Source organism: Octodon degus, unplaced genomic scaffold (genome assembly GCF_000260255.1).
Source record: "Octodon degus isolate 3935 unplaced genomic scaffold, OctDeg1.0 scaffold00041, whole genome shotgun sequence".
Classification (NCBI taxonomy): domain Eukaryota; kingdom Metazoa; phylum Chordata; class Mammalia; order Rodentia; family Octodontidae; genus Octodon; species Octodon degus.
In genome coordinates, this window is record NW_004524617.1 from 190,263 (window position 1) to 215,980 (window position 25,718).

Genomic DNA, 25,718 nt, shown 5'->3' on the forward strand with positions numbered 1-25,718 from the left:
ACCATGCCCAGTCTTAATCTCCATCTCAATGTCCTCCAGGGCGAGGCCAGTACTGTGTGTGGTGCCGGGGATCGAACCCTGGACCCTGTGCTTTACCTAAGCAGCACTTTAGTCTGCTGAGCTATCTGACCAGCCATTCTGTGCAACTAGATATTAATATAAAGATTTGCAGTAATGTTTGTAAGCTTTCTTACCTAAAAGAGAAAACAAAAGTAAAAGTGTTTCACAGTTGAAGAAACTGTTGTACTATGGGAAAAATTTCCTCAATTGCTTTTATTAGAGAATAAGGGCTTAAGAAATATTCAATAAATTAAACTACAACTGTTTTTTTTCCTGATACTTTGGTTTAAGTCTAAGTAGATTTTGGTCTATTGAGTAAAGCATTATGAATAAAATGTGAAGTAATGTTAGTGTCATTCACGCTGAACATATACCTGAATTGGGAAAAAAAATAGCCAAAAGCTTTGAATCTCTTGAGACACACAAATAACATTTTCTTAACCTGGTAAAAGCAAGGTTAAATATATAAAATTATAGTCATTGAAATATGAGAATTTCATTTACTTATTAAGAGAAAATATCTTCATATCTGTACATCAAAAGTAGTAAGGCAAAAATATAAAATAGTTAAATAGATAAAACTTGTCCACTAAAGGAAATAGTTCAAGAAATTTATGTATATTTTATATCAGCATTGTTAGTAAATAAGAAGTGGAAAAAACGACAAAGGTATCTGGGGATGGTGGGGCATTACTTGGGAGGCTGAGGCACCAGGATCACCGAGAGTTTGAGGAAGCCAGCCTGAAGTGCATATGAACTTCACAGTGAAAGATTTTCTCAAAACAAAAAAGTAAAATTATTATTTTGATCACAAACCAATAAAGAACTCTGTGTTAAAGAGGACTAACTACAAAATTCTGAATAGTATTGTAGCAGTTCTATGGAATCACAAATTTAAAAGTATATTTCTCTGTAGTAGTATTTGAAATTTTTTTTTAAAAGTTTGCTCCTTATTTTATTTTGTGGAAAAGCACAGAATTTATATTATGGTATTAACTTCAAAGTACAAGAAAATTAGCTTTAAATTTTTCTGTATATTTGTAACTTTTATAGTGATTGTCTTGAAATGCCATGATTTTGTGCCCACATGTGGCACTCTTTCCTTTTATTATGCTTACCCTGTTGGGCCCAGATCAGAACAAAAATTTATGCTTTGGCTAAATTCCTAGCATACTTTGCCCTATATTTTCTCCTCTCCTTCTGCAAGTTCTAGTGCTTGAATATTTTATACGTCTACATACACTCTATACAAGTCCCATTTGTCTTTAAATTAGATCTGAAATAATATTTTCATATTTAGCACCAACATTTTTATTGATTTTGTTTTTCTTACTTTTACTATCATTCAATAAAAATCCAAACAGACTTTTAGGCTACTTTGACATGTTCATTGTAAGTTAATACTTTTATTATGATATGTAATACTTTTTCTGCACGTAATACAAATAATTTTAATGTATTGTTTAATTTTACATTGTCTTTTCATTATAACTATGGTTGATCATTTTTTAAAGCTGATGTTCTTCTCAAATACCTGTTTTTTTTTCTTTTTGGCTACCAACTTAAGCTTAAGGCATAGGGACTAAAATGCTGGCTAGATTCTACATATATATCAACAGATCTTATAAATAGGTCTGCTTTTCTGCAGTGATTTGCCAACATTGTTACCCCAGAAGGTCCTCAAATGTCTACACAATGAGACTTTCTTTTGTGATATCTGTGTATCCCAAGTGAACTCTTTTAAATTTCTGATGGAGAATTGGTGTTATGAATATAATCTGGCTGCCAGAGTTATTTAAGTGAAGCAGGAAAGAAGACTGAAGATTTTACTGTTCAGGATTGTTTATGATTTACTTCATTCTTTCCTTTTCATTATACTATCTTCCCCTTCCCCTCAATTTTGCTCAGTTTATTGGTTCTGGATAATCCCTAAGATAATGTTTCTAGAAATTAACCAGTCTTTCATACACTAAGTATAGTGTGGCCATATGACTTTGAAAGATGAATCTCAAACCATCTTTTTAATCCCATCCTTTCATGTTCAAGTTTTCAGAAATACATATTGCCTCAGTTTCCTGGAAGATGTTAAAGATCTATGCTGTAAATTAGCTTGAATTTTGATGAATTTTTTTGCTTTGTTATGCTGCTTCCTTTCCCCAAAAAGAATCCCCTATCATTTTTCCATTGTATATTTTTAGTTTTGTTGAAGTTCAATTTACTTTCAGCTTTAAAAATTTTATTGTGAATTTACTATTCTTCTTTTCCTATTCTTTCCTTATGGATGTTCTTCTGAGTATTTTCTATGTTTTCTCTATATTTCTATATATCTAGTCTATGTGCTTGTGAGGAAAGCTGATAAACATATATTCAGTCAGAGATATTTAAATCAAAACTGTGTACATAGTATTTCCAATATTTGAGTCAGTCATATGTAATACGCAAGTATTCATTTCTTATTTTGTGTTACATTTGAACAATCGAGTATGTTTTGCAAAAAGACAAGCATTTTGCTCAAAGATATTCCCCCATTGAGGTACATTTCTGAATATTTTAAACTTCCCTTGTCACTGCATTTATTTTGTTCACTGAAAGGCAGTATTATAGAGGGAAATCCAAATTATAATTATATTGGGTATTTAAGCTTAATATAGTTTTATAGTATTATCTGTGTGTTGCTCTGGTTTACCTGATTTATAAATTTACCAACAGGTAGAAGCACTGTAATCTCCCTCCAGTCTATATCCCTTCACCCATTTTTCATGTTGTATCGTCATGTTTTCTAGCCCTGGAGGCTACTGTTCCTTCAATGTCCAAACTAATTGGATGCCAACATGGCTGTAAGATTTCAAGAATCCTTCTCATATTTTATTAATTACTACCCTTAGTAATTCTGAGACACACCCAAGGTAATAACAAACCCATTTTTTTCATGTCACGTTATTACAGTTTCCAGCTCTAAATATTTTGTTAATCATGCTCTTTTGATTTGTCAGTGTTTCGCTCTACTCTAATTTTCTCACCTATCTGGAAACCCAGGCTCTTTTCTCATTTCTTATGCTACATTTAAAACCAGGCTGTGATATTTCCTAGATTCAGGAATAACTGGAAGTAATTGTAATACAAATTAACACTATGTAGAGTGAGATTAAAGAGAATTCAAATCCTAAAGTCAGTTGTCCATACCTCATAATGCACAAACAGAAAAATATTGAAATAAAATGTGAAAGCTTGCAGAATAAAAATGAGGGTATAGCATTTGCATGCTCAGATAACCTCATAAAAGTGTAACTCTTCACTTTATCCTTGAATGTTGGATTTGGGTTATGAGTTAAATATGGGGATCTCATTCAATACTTACCTTAATTGTTCCTTCACAAATTATTATGGATACTTATATATAAGTATTATACAGCTTAAAATTACCTTTATTCTCAAATTCTGTATGCATAACTGTCATGGAAATTAATAGAACTATAAAATGTATAATTATCATGTATGTGCCTGTTTGAATCACCACTGCTATGGGTTTGATTGTCTCATCTAGCAACTTGTACCCCAGCTCGTAAATACAAAGGGATCTAATCACTTTTGTTGGTATTTTCACTATTAAAATAAGCATTTCTGAAGGAAGAGTCATGCAGTTTACCCACAGTGGTTCAAGTCACCTAGCAGCGAAACATACAAATTATGGCTCCATTGTATATGTGTTGAATCATACATGAAAGGTCACTAATATCACCCTCATGGGTTAATGACTTTCTCAACTTCTGACATTGTTCACTACTATTGACAGAGAACAAAGTGTAAAAAGAAAGCAATATTTGAACTATATTGTGGTAGTTCTGAAGATACCAATAATATTTTATGATGAATATACAGTGTATTTTCTTCTAAACTAAATGTGGAGTGGATCATTTTAATATTGAATAATAAATGAAAACGTAGGATATATTCTGGTGCAGTTAATGTTTTTAAAAATGTAAGATCAAGACACAAAATGTTTGCTTCCATATGTGCTACTTATTTTCTCCATTTCATTCTGTTAAGCTTTCTCTCTTATTGTATTAAATTTTTCTAAGCATTTTATATCTTTCCTTTTGTTTTATATCACTACTGAAGTGCTTGTCTAATGTTTACATTCTTATTATGTCCTTATTTTAAGGTTCTAGCCTTAACTTGTAGATAGGCAGGTACTTTGAGTGCCAGTATATTTCCCTGAAGTTGGGAATTTATGCAAACTAGATCCAAAGGAGTCTCATAAGTAATTTTCTCTTCCAACAAGATAAATGAAGGGCTGAGAAAGGACGTTTGTGTTATTTCCCTGATGCTGAATAAAGCTAAAGTCTATTTTAATGCAATAAATTGAATTTGCAAAACCACAATATTTGATCTTAGTAGCAACTACTCTGTCATCTTGATGTTTTTCCTGTCTTTATTTGCAGCTTCTAGCATTATTTTTCCCATTTAAAGATCTACTTAAGCCTTTCTCTCTCATATGTACACAAATTTTAAAAACATTCTTATATGGAATAATTTTATTTCTCCATATTTTTGCAGATGTGTACAAAGATTCATGCATAATATAAAATACAAGTTCCTCACATACATTTTCATCCTCAGTCACCATAGCTTGGTAGGTCATACAAACAGGAATTGCCATTGGTATTAAGTCGAAATTACTCCGGTCATCTCATTTGGGTCTTAAGTAAATCAACTCAAACATTAGAACTCCAATGTAGTTCCTAACTGAATAGGAAAAACTAAATTGGTGGTTGTGGGTAACAGAAACAATCCTGACATCCTACATTAACTACATCCTATTTCATACATTTTTTGTTTTACTTAATATGTATAATTAAATTAGAATTATGGGAAAATGTGAGTAAATGCAAAGTGTGTGAGATAAAGAGTCACCAAGAATACTGCAAATAGAAACTAACTCATATCTCTTTGTCAATCCATCTATCTTACATTTTTCATTACTACTTTCTGGCTTCTATTTTACCATCATATTGATATTTTCTGCTAGGTCCCAGAATAGTGAAATATTATACTGTTGACATATTACATATACAGCCATACAAAACTTATGGGTGATGTCTTAGCTACTTAGCTTATTTAAAATATCACAAAAGAGATTCTGGTTGGTTAATTTCTTATCAGTTATGCAGGTATGACCAAATCATGTCTGGCCAATGCAGTATGGAACTATTTATGTAGTTGGAAAAAAATCTTCCTCTTGCTGGATAGCAGAAAACCCAAAGAGTATATACTTAATAATGAATCTAAAAATATATAACTTTATTTTGTTAATTAATAATCTCCTCTTGCACTATAGCTCTTGATGAAATCCTTAGAGGAGTTTCTATTCTAGATTTTTCTGTGATGCTTTCATTTTACTATAACTCATGTGGTTATCTCATTATTAAGAAACTTTCATTAACCATCACATTTTATTACATTCCACTAGACTTACCCCAGTTTTTATTCATAAGAATAAAAAATGATTGCTTCGTATAAACTTCAGTAACCATGCTTTCTTTATCCTCAGTTTCTTTCAAGCCAAATCTCAATTTTTTCAAATTTTCTTCTTTAAATTTTTCTTCGATGTTTTTGTTTTTTTGTATTTTTAGGGAAGGTTCTACATGGTGTTCAGGGTCTCACTACCAGATCAGACTCATAGTGATCCGCCTGTTTACAGCCTCCCAAGAGCTGGGATTATAGCAGCACACCTCCGCGCCCAATCTCAATTGCCATCTCAGTGCACCGCAGGGGCGGGGCCAGCCTGGCAAGATGAGGGATCAAACCCCAGGCGCCTGCACCTGCTTGCAGGCGTTTTAGTCTGCTGAGCTATTTGGCCAGCCCTTAAATTTGTCTTTGACTGTGATGATATACATTGGTCAACTTCACTGTCATTGAGATACAAAACCCACAATTTAAAGGAGGAATGATTTAATGATCTTATGTTTTAAGAATACTTTATATTTGGAGGGGCTGGCCAAATGGCGTAGCAGATTAAAGCCCCTGCAAGCAGAGGTAGGGACTGGGATTTCAATCCCTGGGCCTGTCATTCTGGCCCCGCCCCTGGGGCCTGCTGAGATGGCAATTGAGACTGGGCATGGTAGCATGCACCTGTAATCCCAGCTCTTAGGAGGCTGTAAACAGGCAGATCACTATGATTCTGATCTAGTAGTGAGACTCTGAACACCCTGTAGACCCTTCCCTAAAATTAAAAATAAATAAAAGAACAAAAAAACACTATGTTTGGAAGACTACAAAATAGAAACATGGGGCTGGGGAGATGGCTCAGTAGAATAAGAGCTTCCCTGGCAAGTGCCAGGGCCTGAGTTGAATTCCCAATTCCACAAAAACAAAACAAAACAAAACCAGAAATATGAAAGAAAGTCGTGGTGGAACAACTTAGTTCATGACAGCTCAGAAGCAAAGAGGAAGAAATTACAAGAGAGGAATAATCAATTGATAACTATATATATATAGGCTCAACATCATACCTCAATAAAACATCCAAATATTCTCAGGAACGTACTATATTAACCTTCTATGTATTTTTTAATTCAATGTTGTTTACCTTCAGAATTAATTTTCACATAATAGGTCTGGCTAAAGGGAGCTAACAATATCTATACCACAGCCTAAATGTTGAATTCCTTTGAAAATTCCAGATGAATTATTCCATGACCCCCTTTTTTAGCCTCCCTCAAAGTCTAAGGTATGGGGAAAATGTGGGCATTTTCTTTATCAGAGTGTAACGTGGATGACGTCTTGCATTAGTCTTATTTCTGCACTGAAGCCACATCAACCAGGTTTTACGTTTTTCATTCCTATCAGCGTTCTGTTCTCCCATCTAACTAGAATTGCTCATTAAGCTCTTATAGCATTAAAACATTTATCTGACCTGAAATTTCAACCTTTTACCAAAATCATCCTGGAAATGAATTTCATAGGCCTTTGGACCACAGGGTGAGGTAAAATCATAGCAATGATCCCACCTTGATGCTTATTTTCTGTATTAGCTTTCCTTTTGCTGAGACACAAGACAAAATAACTTCAAGTTAAAGTAGGAGAACTTTACATTTGTCACGGTTTGAAAACCTCAGCCAACGATCAGCTGGCTGCAAGTCAGAAACCTTGTGAGGGAAGTTTGTGGTGAAGCAAAGATGCTTAGTTCATGCAGTAAGGAATCAGACAAGTAGCAGAGCACCAGAGAAAAACATGGCCAGAAAAGTCAAATTAATTAATTAATAACATACCTGCCAAGGTCGAGCTTCAAAGACCCATTCAGAATATACTAAATTGTGCTTTCGTAGTCTGATAAGTGTTTCTTAGTCCAATTAATTTGACATGATTAAAGTTACATTCTTCAGGAACTACTTGTGCTGTAAAAGTTTGTACACTCTTGCCTGAAAGTTCTTTTATGTATTTACTATAAATAATCTTTAGCTGAAGTTTCTCTGCTAAAAGTATTATAGATATCAAAACTTTATTATAGCAAATATAATTAGTCTACTTGCAAAGAGGCCAATTGATTAGCACATTTAAATAGAAAATAGACTGTCTTAGTTACTTTTTTGGTACTGGAACAAAGTACCTGATATCCACAAGTTAAGGGAAGAGAGGTTTATTTTGGCACATGGATTAGAGGGCTTTCTGCTTTTATTCAGGTAGTGCCAAAGCAAGGTCATATGCAGATGACAAACAGTCTCTTACCTGATAGGCAGGAAACAATCCAACTTCCTTATTCTTTCCCTTTTTATTCTGTGCAAGCTACAAGCCTATTGATTGGTGTCAGCCACACAAAGTAGGTCTTCCCTCATCAGTAAATCCATCATCTGTTCCAGAAAATGATGCTAATGCAATCAGTAGAATAATCTAGACTACACACCCATTATCCAGTTGCTGTAAAAAAAAAACCCACCTATGAATTCATGAGGCTTTGGTGAGACATCTAATTATAAGCAATAACATTCCACGTTTGGCCCCCAAGGGATTCAGAAGCATCACTTTATGCAGAATGCTTCCATTGAGTCTAAGAGTTGCCAAAACCCTAACAGTATCAGCTTTGCTGAAAAATCCAAGTCAAGATTCTCCTTTAAGAAGTAAGGCCAACTTAGTGGCAAGACCCTGCAAAAATATAAAGATAAATACTTTCAGTATACAGCAGCATAAGATAATCATTCCCATTCCAAAATGTTTAAATGGGGATGAGGAGATATGGAATGAAAGCAGGACCAAAGTTCAGCAGGGCAAACTTTAAATCCTGCAGTTCTGTATTCAGCACATGGAACATGTGGGAAGATACAAATATTAAAGAGCTAGAGTGGCTTTGTTCCTGTGTTACCCCTGGCATTTATTGTACCAGTAGTCTGTTTTACTCACTCTTTTCAGCTTTCCTAAAGTATTACACATTTCTGGCTTCTACAACCTTCTAACACTTTACGCCTCATTCAAACAGCTTCACACAGTACCCTGACAAGGGCACACTGACTCGTTTTCCCAAGCTTCTACAATCTGGATGGAAGCCTTCATGACTGTATATTTTTTGCATTCTGCATGTGCCTAAACCCAGCACTACCTAGATAGATGACAAGAAAGTTTGCCAACAGCTGGAGCACTTTCCAGGCTTCTTCTCTCTTGGTTTTAGGGATTGAATGCCTGGAGTGCTGAGGGTTATGAACCCAAATCCTGGGTAGCATATTCCCATAGGCGACAGCTATTTTGGAGCATGGTGTCCCGGGGCTCTCTTCTCAAAGAAAAGTCTTGCAATTTTGAGGCCTCAAAGGGTGGAGTCCGCCTGTTTATTTTGATGCCTTAGGCCATCTTTTTTATTATCCTATTCCACAATACTTGGCTTATTATTGCTAATCTTTTCAGCAACCAAGTTCTACTCTGAAACATCTTTGTGCCTTAACTTTTACTGGTTCTTCTGTGCTGGCTAACTCAAAATTTTTCAAATAATTCAACTGAATGTTTTCTCTAGATTATACAGGTGGGTAAAAAGATTTACTATTAGCCGTTACATGGCCTTTATATTATACTGACTTGATATATTTTCTGCAAGATTAGTACACTGGTTTTAATCATATTCTTTATCATGTCTCTGGACATAAGAAACATGAAGACAAATTTTCTGCCAAAATATAATACATGTGGCCCAGACTTCAACTTCCAGTGCAGTCCTTGTTCTCACCTGAAACCTGCTGAACCTGGACTTTTCCATTTGCATTCCTACCAGCATAATGAGTTCTGACCAGCATCTTAAATCAGGCTGGGCTATGAGCACTCTATAGGTGCTTCTTCAGCCAGCAACTCCAAGCATTTCCAATCTCTTCCCACAAGCCATTTCAAAAGGTTTCTTTTTTGTAAGTGGATGAAGACATACTATAAATGTTTTTATTTGATAGAAATAGCCATAAGCAATAGATCAATGAGAGAAGATCCAGAAATACAGTGAATCTTTGAAATAAGAATTGCAGTAAAAGGCACACTGTAATAATCTCCTCAAACTATTATTTCCTTTTTTTTAGGTTTCTGAACCACATCAGGGAACCTCATAAACTCTATATCTCTGATACCAAAATCTGTTTCGTTTACATTCTTATTACTGGGAAAAATACATAATAGCCACAAGTTAAAGGAGAAGCTTATTTTGGTTTGCAGTTTGTAAATATTTCAAACCATATTTGGTTTGCTCTATGGCAGAGGAGAAACAGTGCATGTCATGGCAGGAAATAAGTTACTTTTCTCTCATTGCTTGGGAAAAATACATCATAGCCAGAATTAACTAAGGGAAGGTTTATTAGCTCAAAGTTTGTGGAGTTTTCAGTTCATACTTGGCTGAATCTAAGGCAGAGTGGCACATGGAAGAGGGCAGTAGCTCATGGCTGCAGAAAACAGCAAAAGAGCAAGAGTAAAGGGGGAAGAAGAGCAGCAGCAATAGCAGCCTGTCCCTTCCTTATATTGCATTAAGGTTATACACCCCTGGGCCAGTGTAGCACTCACACCAATAATCCCAACATTGAATCATGAATCAATTACAAACTCTAGATGCCTGCCCCAGTGACTGCATGAAGCTTTTGCGGTACCACTAGACACCATAACATTCTGCCCCGGTTGCCTGAAGACTTATGTACATTCCTACATGCAAAAGGCATTTTAGTCCATCTCTAAGAGATGCCATAGTTCTAACATTTTCACCATTGCTGAAAAGTCCCAATCCCAAGTCTCCTCAAAGATGTAAGATAAACTCTTAGCTATGACCTTCTAGTACAAATGAAAAGTTAAACACTTCCAACATTCAATGGCATAAGAAAAACATTACCTTTACAAAAATTACTTAGAGCATGATACAAAGCATTGAGAAAAAGCAAGTGCAAAAACCAGGAGGGCAAACACTTAGTCCTGTACTTCCATGTAGAACATTCAAACAAATCTGTGAGGAGTTGTGAGCTCCAAGGCCTTATATGGTCCCAAGCCTATGGCACTTCTTGTGGTTGTTGCTCCCATGGTTTCTCTCTTAGGCCTGCTTTGTTCCCTTCTTGCAGCTTTTCTTAGATAATCTATGTTCCTGGATTTTCCAAATTTTTGGTGTTGGCACTTCACTTTACAATTCTCACAGCTTCACACAATGCATGCCCAAGGCACATTGCCTGTTCTCCCAGGCATTTTTTCTGAAATCTAGGTGGAAGCCTTAACCTTGGAACTCTGGCATTCTGAATGCACCTAAAACCAGTGTCAGGTGGATAATGCTAAGGTCTACTGCCAGCTGGAACAGTAGCCAGTTTTATTTTCTCTTGGCTGTAAGGGTCAAGTGCCTCAGTTGCTGAGCACTCTAAACTTGATTCTGAGGAACAAATTTTCTACAAAGTCTCCAGTCTGGTTTGTGGTGTAGCAACTGCCACCCTTCTGGAACATGGTGCTCTGTAACTTTGTCCTCTAAGCAGTCTTTCACTTTTGCAGTTTTGAAGCTGAAAAGGGTGGAGATTTGCTGCTGCCTGTTATTCCCTCAAGCTGTCTTTTCTATTCTCCTGTTCCTTCTTGGCATGTATATCTTCCCAGTTCTATCTTTGTAGTCCGCAGCTTTGTTGAAGCTTTCTTTCTGGCCAAACTCAAAATATTTTTAAATAATTCTGATGGGCTTTTGCTCTTCATTTTCAATATAAATCTGAGTAAAGGCCCCCAACAAAAGTCATGCCACTATCTCAACATTCAATGACTACCTTGAAGTTTCTTTTGCCAGATTAGTCTGTCTTCCACACTTAATCTCATTTTCAGGCAAAGACTCTGAACACAAGCAAAATTCACACAAATTTTACTTCAAGTTGTAGAGCACATCATCAGGAGTCCAGAAGCCAATACAGTCCTTCCCAGAAGAAACTTCCTAAGTCTGCTATTTACTGACAGGATTTCTACCAGCCTTCTGGTCTTCTGTGCTCTGACCAGAATCTCCTATACAGATCAGGTGAAGGCATGGCACGGCTTCTTTTTCAGGAGACGTCTCCAAACCTTTCTTGTCTCTTCCCAAAATTCATTCCCAAAAGCTCTTGAACCACATGATCAGGTATAGTCACAGCAATAGCCCCATTCCTGGTACCAAATTCCATCATGGTTACTTTTCTGTTATTACTGGGACAAAATACCTGACATGCAAAATTAAGGAAGGGAAGACTTTTTAGCACACAGTTTGTGTAGGATTCAGTCCACATTTGACTGGCTCTAAGTCAGGGTGTCAAATGGCAGAGTGCATCAGTACGTGGCAGTGGAAAACAGCAAAATAGCAAGAACAAAAAGGGAGGAGCAGTGGTGGCAATAGCAGCCTCTCTCTCTTCCATATATTGTATTCAGGCTCTCAGTCCCAAGGCAGGTGTAGCACTTATACTCACAATCTTAGCAGCACTTAAATCCATAATCCCAACATTGGATCATGAATTAATCACAAATTCTTGAAGCGCACCCTGGTGATTACATGAAGCTTTAGGGGAATACCTAGCAAAACACAATACACAACTTCATTCTTCTTTAGTTTTTTATTTCACCTAGGGAACATGCCTATTGATTGGTACTATCCACATTCATGCTGGCTCCCCCATTTCCGTAAATCCATCCACACACATAACTATGCCAAACAAATCAGTAAATTAATTCAGCATCACAGACTGTTATGGCTTACATCTAGATATTCCTCAAAGCCCTGTGTACTCATAAATGTACAATTTCAAAAGTAGCTGGTTTATGGTATGTGAATATGGATTAAGAGTATGATACAGTTATTAATTGAATGGATAATAGAAACCCCATCCTGGATGTGGGTGGCACAAATCAATAAACTTCCAGCCTGAGTGGAACATAAAAAGAGACAGGGGAAGGAAGGCTGGCTGCTCTCTGCTTGCTACATTCTGTCTTCCATGCCACTGACTGTTTTTCCTCACTAATGCCTTTCTGCCATGCAATCCTGCCTTGGAGCAACTGAATGTGGAATAAAACATCTATAAACTATGAACTGAAATAAATCATTTCTCCTTTAACTTGTGAGTATTGGGCATTTAGTTTTGGCAAAAAGGAAAATTAATGAATAGATATACTCATGGTCAAGTCACTCTGAAAAGCCCACCAATGAGCACATGAGCCTTTGGGGGAACTTAGATATAAGCCATAACACAGATCATATTCCTAGCTCTGCTTTTTTTTTTTTTTTTTTTTACCAAAAGCATCCTCTCTCTAGAGGTAGGATTTCATAATATCCAGCTTCTTTAACATAAATCCTTGCAAATATCCTACAAAATCATCTGGTAGCATATCCTACAGGTTTAGAGATATCATGAAGGGTAGAGCTTCTTTTCAATCTTTCCTCTTCTTTCCTCTTTCTTCTTCTTCCTTTGTTTCACTCTTTCACCGCTTCCCCTTTACAATGCTTATATCATGGTAAAGTGTACTTATTATACATTTTGAAAAATGTAACTTTAGGTGATTTGTTATGCTGTGAATATCATAAATTTTAATTACACAAAATGGACCCACCATCTATTATAAGATCCTCAAAGAAATATCTTCATGAGGTGCTTGGTTGATTTCTTTTCTTTGAACTTATTTCTCATGTTTACTAAGTGGTTAATGACAGATTCAATTGTCATGTGAAATAGTGTTTAGATTTCAGTGGTCTAGAGTTTATTCTCAGAAACTTCTACTCCAGACCTTCTTTTGTATTTCATTAGTCATAATTTTATCACATGCTTTTTCCTGAATTAAAGATTTATAAAAGTAACATAATAACTTGATTGGAACACACTAAATAGAAATTCAAATAAAAAATGCAGTTTTACTTCTGAAAATTATTGAAGACAAATTATCCCACAACAAGTCAATAATACTTGAATAAATTTTAATTCTAAAAGTGAAAGGAGATATGCAAGGGACAGGCAGGTCTGGCTTTCGGAGTGGCCTATCAAGTATTTTAAATTGTTGCTGTAGATATTAAACTTGAGTCTACCTCTCAATTTTCTTTCTGCAGTATATGTGAAAAAGACCTTTCTAACAAACTGCTAAAAGGTTAGAATTTTTATTTCCAATGTTATGGGTATTTTTTCCCATTTTTTTTTTCTTTTTGGCAGAAACAGGGAGTGAACTCAGGCCCTTGAGCTTGCCAGGAAAGCGCTTATTCTGCTGAACTATCTCCCCGGCCCCCCAATTTTCTTTGTTACAAGCAGTAATTTAACACAAAAGTTAAATGTCTCATAATACTTGCTTTAAAATTTAATTTAGGATCATCCAATATACTTTGCTGAAGCTAAAGCATATGTCTGCTGTCTATTCTTGTAATGACAGAACACTTTTCCTAAGTCAGTAACTCTAATTTTGGAATATATAAAAATCACTGCAGTTACTAGTTAAAAATTCCTGGGACCCACCTTAGAAAGTCCTATAAGTATGTCTAGGAATCACTGTATGTTTAACAAGCATTGCTGTAGATATCATAGCAAACATATTATTCAGAACACATTTTGTGAAACACTACCAATATAATTGGAGTTAGGAAGTGAAGCTCTCAGGCTGAGTATTGCTTGGAATACTGAATTCTCTTCCCAAAAGCCTTGGCTTCTGAAGTTATTTATTTTCTACTATAAATATTCCCTTTGAATATGTCATTCCCTCGACCATCCATTCCTCATTAACAGGCTTATTGTAGGAATAATTTTCTATCAAATATGATTGTTATATAGCTTTATAGAAGTAAGCACATTTGCATGATAATTGCAATTATTTCATAGGATATTTTAAAATGTATCTTATTTCTTCCATCCTGTCACTTATACATTTAGCTTGTTGACTTAGGAAGCATATAATAAGAATATGTTTTTTAGGAGCAACCAAACTTAGCTTCAAGACTATTTCTCAGCTCCCCTTATCATAGTTAAATTAGACAGACACTTTTTTCAGAAGAATGTGTAGCTGCCAATAACTTGATCTTTCAGAGACATCAGAATGATCTTGTCCATTTCCTGCACTTTCAAGCTTTAACCTCTGTAAAAATATCTGATATCCTATGACCACTTTAAGAGATGCTCATTCCAAGAATATATTGTAATGCCCACGAATTGGCACACCCATAGCATTTGTTTTGCTTATCATTTATGTCATTATTTTGCATATATCATATGTATGAGAGGAGTATGTTATATGTATTTATACCTAGAACAATGTTTTGGAAAACATAACTTAAAAATCAAACCTGGGAAATACAAACATATGATATAATGCAATGTATAATTTCTGTAAAATTATAATACCTAAGGGCCTGGGAGATGGCTCAGTGTAATAAGCACTTCCCTGGCAAGTACAAGGGCCTGAGTTCAAACCCCGGTTCTGAAAAAAAAATATAATACCTAAATTTAAGTTTTCAAAAGTATTTGATTAGAGATAAGATGTTGACTCATCTGTTGTTTTAATTTGCATTTTTCAAATGGCCGGTGCTGTGGAACATTTTTCATTTACTTATTCGCCATTTGTATTTCTTCCTCTGAGAAGTGTGGATCCATCTTACCCCAGAAAGAATGGCTTTCATAAAGAAATTAAGTGCTGAAGATTCTCAGGATCATTGCCTTAACCACCTTGTGCATATAAATGTATGGCTTTGACCCTGTCATGTTTCCTAGCTTTTCTCCTTGCCCTCTCCTCGTTGTTTAATCCTTAAGTTTTCACTTCCCTTTTAATCATGTTATACCTTTCTATTTTTATTTCTTCTTTTGAGTTCTGACACTAGGAAGACTATACGATATTTACACATGTGGATCTGAACTGCTGTACGGGGTTTAAGAGTAAATCCTGAGGAGATATGAATTTTGGCAGATACAAAAGTTATATTTCTTGTTATATAGGTGTTGATTTATCTTGTTATTAACTATCCAGCAGAAAAGTATAAAGATGAGGTATTAAAAAGGAAAGCCATGTTAATATGCTGAGCTATAAAAATGCTCAATTCAACAACTTCTGACAATGTCAGTCCTATGGATAACCCACTACTATTATGGACTACTGGACTAGATTGAACTATTTTGCTGAATTCACACACCTACAATATTTAAATGGCAATGGAATACCCATCTCTGACAAAACTAAACAAAAAATGGAATACAAATGAAGGAGCATTTTGTATCTGTATATACAAAATAAGATAGATATACAGTTACTTTCTCTTAATTCAATGAGAAGAAAGATTTATACTAATAGTGTTTGGACAGGACATCATATCTGCATTTTGTACTATGAATAACCACTATAAGACAACAATATGCAATGTATTAATTATTGAATCTGTCCTACTAATCGGTTTGGAAAATATCTCATTGCTATTTGTTTCTCAATAAAATTGATTTAAAAAATAAATCAACTAATAACAAGTTATATAAAGGCTGTGGAGAAAGAGGAACACTTCTGCACTGCTGATGGGAATGTAGCCTGGTACAGTCACTATGGAAATAAGTGTGCAGATTCCTCAAAAAACTAGAACTGGAAATCATGTTAAACCCAGGTGTTCCTCTTATGGGTATTTTTCCAAAAGAACTGAAAACATCATACCATTGTAGTATATGTGAACCCACATTTATAGCAGCACAATGTGTCATAGCCAAATTTTGGAAAAAAACAAAATGCCCATCACCTGAGGAATGGATGAATAATAGGTAGTAATTTTATACAGTGCAGCATTAATCAGCTATAAAGAAAACTTGAGGCCTTTAAAGTTATGTGGATGCAACTAGATGTTATGCTCATAAATGAAATTTAATCAGACTCACACGTGTAAATATATATTATCTCCCTTGTGCAAGAACCTGAAAGAATAAATAGAATCTGAAAGGTATAATAGATATAGCAAAATGGGAAATTGAACATAAAGACTAAACAAGAAAGATGAGGGAAAGGAGAAAAGAGAAAGGTGCAAAAATCATGCAAGCATATCTACAGGATGGCTGAGGTAATTTTTTCCATCAATTTTTTTAAAAAAATAGCAGTTAATGTTTAGAATTTTCACTTTGACTAATTCTGTATGCTGATATCTGTGATCTGAGCAACTACACTGAGAACAGCAATGTGCAATACAAAGATCATGGTTGAATACCTCTCATCTTGTTCTTCTAAGTGTGAACCATTTCTAATGTCTTAACAATTAATTATACCCTTTTTAAAATATTTTTTAAAAAGACAAAAAGTTAAGATTTATTGAAAGCAATCATTAACCTTCAATTATTTGTCCAATCTTGCATACCTATATCTGTTAATCTGAGCAAAACATTTGATTAACAATGGTTGTCATATTATATATTTTACAATTTATTATTCATTTGAAAATGTGTAACATATGTACTATATGTTGCTCTGTTTCTGTCTTTATTTCTATTTGTGTTTTTACTCTTCAAAAAATATTTTTTAAAAAGTAGTTGACTATTAAGCAACATTATCCAAAAGAAATATAATCAATAGATTATATGCAAGAATGGATGAAAGGTAGAAGATAAAGTAAAGTGAGGAAGGGAATAAAGTAGTAAGCTTGCCTAAGGTGAGAGTGGGAAGGTATTTCTTATAAGAAATTGGCTTATATGAGTGTGGTGGCTGAGAATTCCAGGCTCTGTAGCTTGCAAGCGGAGGATTTAGCAATGCCAGTTCTAGAGATAGCATACTTAAGCATCTAAGGAACTGATTCCATCCAAGTATTAAGGCCAGGATAAAATATACAGTGTCCCAACTCAAGGGCTCTGGTCAAGAGGACTGAATGAACCAGCTGCCACATCTCTACACCAAATATGCATTAAGGAGAGCAATCTGCTTTGTTTGGTTTACTATTCGAATGCTAATTTCATCCATAATGCTCTCAAAGACACACACAAAATGTTTGCCCATATGTCTGGTAATTCCATGGCCCAATCAAGTTGACACAGAATAATTAACTTTCATGTTAACACAGTGTATTTGAAATAATAAATGAGACAATGCATGCAGAGTATTTATCATAATTCTTAACCCATGGTGTCATGCAAGTACCTATAAATTAGGATTATTTATATAATTCATTTTCCCAAATACTTCAACTATTTTCTTTTTAGAAATACAGTAGTTTCTAATTTTCTTATACTTTGAAATTGTGTCAGAGAAAGAACTTGTCCTTGTATAACTGACTTGGGACAGAAAAGAAAAACTACCTGGTGCTGAACTACTTTCTCTTGAATTTCAGATGTTTCCCTATTTCTATATGTCATACTTAAAATGAAATATACTGAAACAAGTATCTTTCTTCAGTTCTGTTTTATAAATACAGTCAATCTCGGGTCACTGAATAGAATCAAATGCTATAGGTGAGAAAAATATTTTTTGAAGACAGCTCTCTGACTCGAAAACCTATACTGACTTCCAATTTAGAAAAAGCCTTGTTTTCCTATGTGTTCTCAGAGATCTGAGTACATATATAGTGTTCTCAATTTATTTTTCTACGATTTTGTAATATAACATCAGCCATATATATTTTTATGAGAGGCAAATTATATAGGTGAGTTTTCGCTGAGCTAACTGTATGGTAATTTGAAGGATGAGGAAGATAGATTAATTTCCAGAACTCAGCACTGCACTGTAATTGCAAGCAAATATAATAGTTATTTAAGTATGGGGTGGGAGCAAAGAAAACAATGTCAGGGATATACAAAATTTTACAATAAATGTATCTCATAAACATTGCTCTTAATTTTTAGTGAAAGCCAAATAAAAATAGTTCATTTATTCTAAGAATATTTGCAATATATATTCAACCATATGACTTAAGTCAATAATAAAAACAGCAATGACAAAAATCAGTTTATTGTTATTACTAGGGGTAAATTTAAAACATGAAATAAAATATATAGTGATAATATTTTCCAAAGTCTGAGCCAATGAAATTTTTCAGTTATATTTGGTTAGAAATGATTAAAATATATTATTTCCCATAATTTAAGAAAGCTATATTACATTACTTAGTAGACAGAAAATGCAATTATGTATAGATAGAAACTCTAATTGTACCCAAAATGGAGTAATTAAGAAATAAAATTTCAAATTAGGTTACTGTTGCAGAAAAATATGCTGTCAAAATCAAAAAAAGACACCTAAAATGCGTTTTGATATTCCTAAATGGCTTAGGTACTATTTTGTGTCTATGCTAAGCCTCATTTTTCTTCTTTATGAAATGGAATATAGTATATTATTACTGTGTTTGTAAGGATTAGAGATTCAACAGGATAATCAAGGTAATATTTAAACAAGGTCTTCTCGTTTTGGGTCATTTTGTTCAATCCTGCTTAGCTAAGAGAGGTTAAATAACTTGGGGAAGATCACACAACTAAGCATGAATTAAAAATCAAACCTAAAAATTCTGGCACCAGTGCATGTACTTTTGACCCTGCCTTGCATTTCTTGCTCTGAGTAATCGAAAAATGGATTAAAAATTATTTAGTGTACAAGTATCTTTGTAAAAATTGTGAACATGAAATTTTAATATATTTTCTTGAAATTAAAAGTCTCCTTTAAAAAATGTAGGAACATGTATTGTAGATTTCTTTTGATTCATTTGTGTCTATCTATATCAAAATAATTAAAATCAATTTCCTTCTATTTTTACTTAATTGTAGTTCTTTCTTATGTCACTCAAAGTAATTTTTCCAATATTGCTGTATACACCTCTCTCTCTCTCTCTCTCTCTCTCTCTCTCTCTCTCTCTCTCTCAATAAAAAATTTACAAAATGTTAGTTTTTGTACTTGATATAAAAGTTTGTTATTTCTTGATGTTTATAAGTAATGAATCTGCAACCATATTTAGTACTTGTTTGATGTCTTGGAACTTAAAGGATTAGATTCTCTAGAATTAAAGAGAATGAATATTCTGTTGAGAGTCTATTCCCACTTTTTTTTTGTTCTACACTTAAATTTTATAATTACTGCATTTGGTCTGCAATAAGAAACTCAAACATGAAAACATGGATTAACTGACGTTACATAGACTTTGCTTTCTGAAGCATTCCTTCTAGTATATTTTTCCTTTATTTTCTTCTCTGACATATTACATTATCTTCCTTTTGTAACTTCTGTGATTTCCTTTGTGTGCTTTTAATTTCTAGTGCCAATATGTATTTTTAATTAATCTTATATTTTGTATTATAGGTAATTTTACCCTCAGTTTCATTGTCTTTCACCATGAGCTAATAAGATATATAAGATACTTAAATTGCTTCCTATAGATACCACTTGTTCTTTTACTTTTTGGGGTCATTCCCAAAAAAGTATGTGAATTAACTTCTGCATTACACAAAGTATTATACACATGGTCTTTAATGTACTTTCCTAATCTTTACACTATAAAGCTACATCAAACATTTCATTTCTCTTCTTAATATACAAAATTGCCAAACTTTGTATTTCTTAATGGTGTACAACAGCATTTTTTTCAATCAGTCTAGGTTGAATATAGATGGTTTTCTTGTTAATTTTTTAATTTTCTGATATAGAATTTTATTTTTTAATTTAATTTAATTTAAATTTGAAAAGTGAAAACAAAAGCAAGAACAAAAAATTGGAAACAAAGGCAGAAACAGGGTAACTTACAGCAATACATGTGATACAGGTTTTTCAAAACAGTAATAGCTGATTAAAAATGATTGATATATTATCTATTTTTATCGTCAAATCTGTTGCTCAGATTAATAAATATAATCATGTAAGAGTGGACATATGATTGAATATTGCTACTTTCTTTCAAGAAACCTGAAATTTTTGCTCTTACGTAAAATAAGAAAAATCATATCAAATGTTGTGTCATTTTTGTAAAGTTTCCATCATCTGTAAATGAATAAGTTCCACTTAAGTGTGAACATAATAACACTTTTAAAATTTTTTTATAAATTTTATTGAGAAAGAAACAGCAATGAGATAGTTTCAAAACAGGGTAGGAGGATAGTTATAATAATTAGTACATTGCATATTGTTGTCTTTGTGGTATTCAGAGGACAAGATGCAGACATGATCTCTTGTTTAAACACTATTAGTACAAATCCTCATTGAAGTAAGAGAAATTGGCTGCGTATCTGTCCTATTTTGTATATACATATATAATTTTTTCTTCACTACAAAATTGTTCATTTATACCCCCCTTTTTTGTTCTATTTTGTCAGAGGTGGGTATTATATTGCTATTAGAAAAGCTGTATTTGGAGAAGTCACTAGAAAACCTTTTCATACTTGATGCTACTTCAAATATTGTAGGTAATTGAATTCAGAAAAAATAAAGTCAAAATGGATTAAAGATCTAAATATTAAAAAAGAACTACTAAATCTCCTGGAACAGAAATTAGGAGGATATCTTGAAGACATAAGGGTAGACAAACAGTTTACAAACAAAAATCAAACTGCACAGGAAATACTTGAAAGAATAGACAACTGGGACCTCCTCTTATTAAGGAGATTTTTTTTTTCTTTTTTGCAGAACAAGGAGTAGAACTCAGGTCCTTGAGCTTGCCAGGCAAGCACTTATTCTACTGATCCATCTCGTAGGCCCCGAGAGGTTTTTGCACATCAAAAGAAATTACCAACAGAGTGAAAAGATAACCCACAAATATGGAAAAAATCCTAATAAGCATTCAGACAAAGGTCTTCCCTCTAGAATTTATAAAGAACTAAAAAACATTAGCACCCCAAAAAGTAAAGACCCAATCCAGAAATGGGCATCAGAAATGAACACACACTTCTCAGAGGACGAAATACAAGAAGGTAATAAGTGCATGAAAAACGCTCATCTCTAGCCATTCATGAAATATAAATTAAAACAACACGTAATACACATTTCATTGAGTAGCAAGATCAATATTCTGTAGAAGTAAAATTAAAAGTCAAAATCATGTCTCTCTAGAAATATACTTAATATACATTTATATTAAATGAAATATGCAATTTTATTAAACAGTTCAAAGTCAGTTTTATAAGTTTGTCATTGCACTTTTCAGGACTGTCAGCTCTTATGTTGTTTGATCCTCATTAATGGTAACATTAATAATACAAATAGATATTTACTTTCAACCCAGGACAGTGATGATAAGGGAATTTTGAGTCTTCACCATTTATTTATAATCTATTCCTCTTTACTTCCTTCATTATATACTCTTTGTTACATCTCAATAATGATTTGTGAGATTTTTTTTTTCGATGTGAAGTTGACATTGTTTCAATTGAAATTCAAAAGAAAAAAAAACTGTATTTACTAATTACCTATAAGAAATATCACTATGTAACACAAACATGTATTAATAACAAGTAAATTAAAATATTTTAAAAATTAAAAATAAAGGGTCCAGAGAGATGGCTCATTAGAATAAGCGTTTGCCTGGCAAGCACCAAGGTCTGAGTTCAATCCCCGGTTCCGCCAAAAACAGAAACAACAACAACAAAAATTAAATTAAAAATAAAGACAAATATAGTCCTAAGGAATTTTTCTTGAGAAACACTGCCTAAATTCAATGTAACAACTAAAATGTCACTTTAGTGTTTGAAATATGTTTCCGATGTTATGAATCATAGTTTCTAAATCAAATCTGCAGAACAGCTAACAGACTTATGTTTTAAATAAGATCTCTTATATTCTTTATGCTAAGTACTTAATATTTTCAGAGTATCTCAAATTACTTGGTAATATAACTTGCAAAAGAAATCTATTTTTATTTAAATTATTTTATACAAAATATTAACAGATTCAGAACTGTCATGAATTATTTCAGCCAGTATATATTGCTACGGTTTAGACTACTCAGACTATATTTTAATTAGTTTTTGGTTTTCTGTATATAGGAGAGGGTCTACAGGGTCTTACTATGTAGATTGGAGTAGTGCTTCTCCGTTCTCAGCCTCCCAAATGCTGGAATTACAAGTGTGCCCCACCATGCTGTCTCCTTCGCTGTCTCGGTGCGCACAGGCATGCTAGGGATCGAACACTGGCTGCTGTGCTCTGGCTAAGCAGGCACTTTAATCAGGAGATTATTTCTGATCTGATTTCCTGTATACCTTTCTGCAGTTGTCTCTTTACCCTCTACTGAGCTATCCTTCCCCATTTTTATGTATTTAGTACAGTATCTACTACACAGATTGGACTCATAGTGATCCTCCTGTTTTCAGCCTCCCAAGAGCTGGGATTACAGGTGTGCACCACCACACCCAGTATCAATCGCTGTCTCACTGCACCCCAGGGGTGGATCAGGCACAGAATGAGCTAGCAAGCCTGCAGCTATATTTTTAATTAATTTATTTTTTGCCATAATTTTATTGATAAATATCAATGAGACAGTTTCAAATCAAATCGGTAGGTCAGTTTCAATAATTAACACACTGCATACATTCTTCTTAGTGGTTAATTGCTGTTCAGGATGTGGACTTGAGTTCCTACTTACAAACACCATTAGAACAAATCATTCTATTCATTAACAGAATGTAACTATACATCTATTCCAACCACTTTGAATACACAGATACAAAATGGACATTCATCTGTATACCCTTTTTTTTAAGTTCAGTTATTTGAATATTATAGGTATGTAAACTCAGCAAAATATTCTAAAAGAGTTCAGTATCCCATAATAGCATTGGGTCTTCTGCTTAACTGGCAATGTCAGAAATTGTTGACCTGAGTCCCCCACAGCTCAACATAACAGTATGGCTTTACTTCTTATACTTCCTTTTTCTGCTTTCCTTCTGGATGGTTAAGACCAAGGTAAAGCAGGACCTATGCAACAAGAGTTGTAGCTTTTGGGTCTGATAAGGTCAGTGAAATCCCCTCAGTATTTATCATGAGATCCTGTACCTCAGATTGTAGAATCTTTGTCAGTGTCAGCCATGTGGATGAGTCACGGCCATTGCTTGGCCAATGTGCTCTCTGTGAAAGCCTGAGGGAATGTTTTCTCTCCATGTGACTCTCCTTAGGCACACTCTACATCATCGATCACTTTCCACTTTGGCCCCATAATCTCCTTGATCAGAAAATTTGGGACACTACCGAGTTACGTGACATTACAGTACAAGTTCTCATCTGACCTGAGTCTTAATTGACCTTAGAAGGCTAGGGCCAAAATGTTGGCTTTCCTTGCAGCCCTCCTTTTTCTCTAATTTTGTTCTGCAAACTTAGGTTGTTAACCATCCAGAAGACAAGCTTGTTGTCATTATCGAACAACTTAGGCTGTTAAGCTTAACCTCACTATCTGTCTGCATATCAAACATCTTAGGCATAATATGGAACAGGTATTTTTCATCAAGTATTGATATGTTGAACTTTAAGTCCCTACAGAATATGATAAAAAACATTTAAAAATTAGAATATATATTAAAAATAGGCATATATATTTTTTATTTATTAACTAGATGTTTAGAAGTTAAGTTTCACAGGGAAGGCTCATACTATTTGAACATGTATGTACAGATATTAACTGTCTAAACATCTAGCTAATAAAGTTAATTAGCAATCTTTTTAAGGAAAACTGGTCAACATAAAAACTGTCTCAAGCCTTCTCAGAAAGGGAATAATCTTCACACAATTTCAATTTACACTAGTATTGCTCTGATAAATTTGTATTGATTGTATTACTACCTGGGACACAGAGTTTTACAATTTAAAACATATTCATGTGTGTTATTTAATTTAGCCTTCTAAAGCTGTCTAGATGCTAAATGCAAAATTTCAAACCAAGATCTTTGGAAATCCCTTTTCTTTTTAATGTTTTTGCTTTTGCTGAATTTCTTTAAAAGCATGCCTTTAAATTACATGCCTTGAATTCATGCCCGCTTGCTAGGTGACTGGCTTCCCCATTTGGTACTGTGTTTAATCAATTTTATCTGAGCAATGGTGCTTGTAACCTCATTGGTTGACCATAGTTTTGTCCCAACTCATGCCTACCTAAGTGAGTTCCCATATTCTCCCCCACCTTAGATCTGCCTCACCACATGGTGTTCTATAAAAGTCCCTGGAAGAGATAGCTTCCTGGGAATCACCCACTCGGGCCCACTTTCTGTCCTTTTCTTGGACAGAAGCTTTCTTTCCCCCAGTAAATATATTCTGCTCATGAAAAAAGTAAATTACATGCCTTTAGTCTTTTATGTCATCAATTGCTCTATGACCATATTTATTTCTTTCAGCTAAAACTCAATTTTAAAGATGAAATAATATAATAATTTAAGATTTTTTTATGGCTACATAAAGTACAAATATATTTGCTTTTCTGCTCATATTATCCCTCTTTATTTCTGAAATAATTTGGGACAGCATATAAAGTTCACAGATCATAAAGGGGAAAATAAAGGAAAACGAACTGGTAAGTTTAGTGTAACAACACAGAATCTGGATCTGGGATGATAAATTTGGGCTTGAGCCTCTTAATGGTAAAATGATAATTATGTATATAATTCAGAAGTTGCAAATGCCTGATACATTAAAATTTATTTCTGTTACAGTTTCTGTAGACATTGAGGCTGAGGCATATTATATAACTATTAAAATACTGTATGATGTATGGCTTTCTTACCATGCAAATACATGATAAAATACAAAGAAGTACAAAGAATATTTTAAGTGCACAGCACCCTTAATGTTGTCATTATCCAAAGGTTGTTGTCTGTACATTTATAATGGTATGTCCTCTCATTTGTAATGTTCTCGAAACATGTCCTGTAGAATATTAATTATAAGCCTTTGCTATTCTAAGAAACAGTCCTTTTTAATTGCTTCAGCACACATATACTAAAATTGGATGCAGTATTCCTTAGAGGAAGGAAAAGTAATTGAAGCTGGATTAGCAGTGGTTCTATTTTCTCCCAACGATGCTATGGCCTTTGTAAGTTGACATAAAATACAACTAGGAATCAATATTAGTAAATCTACCCTGAAATAGCAAAACATGTACTGTTGGTATAAGTTCTAGTGGTGTGATCTTAAGTACACGTCTCAAAGGGACTCAATGAATATAATTTCTTAGATGGAACACAGACCCTTCACAGGTAGTGTTACTTCATGAGATCTTTACTGCAAATAACTGGGTATAGGTTTATTGTCAGCATGTCCTGTCTAACTGCTCATCTTCAGCTGAGGTGCTGTAAGGT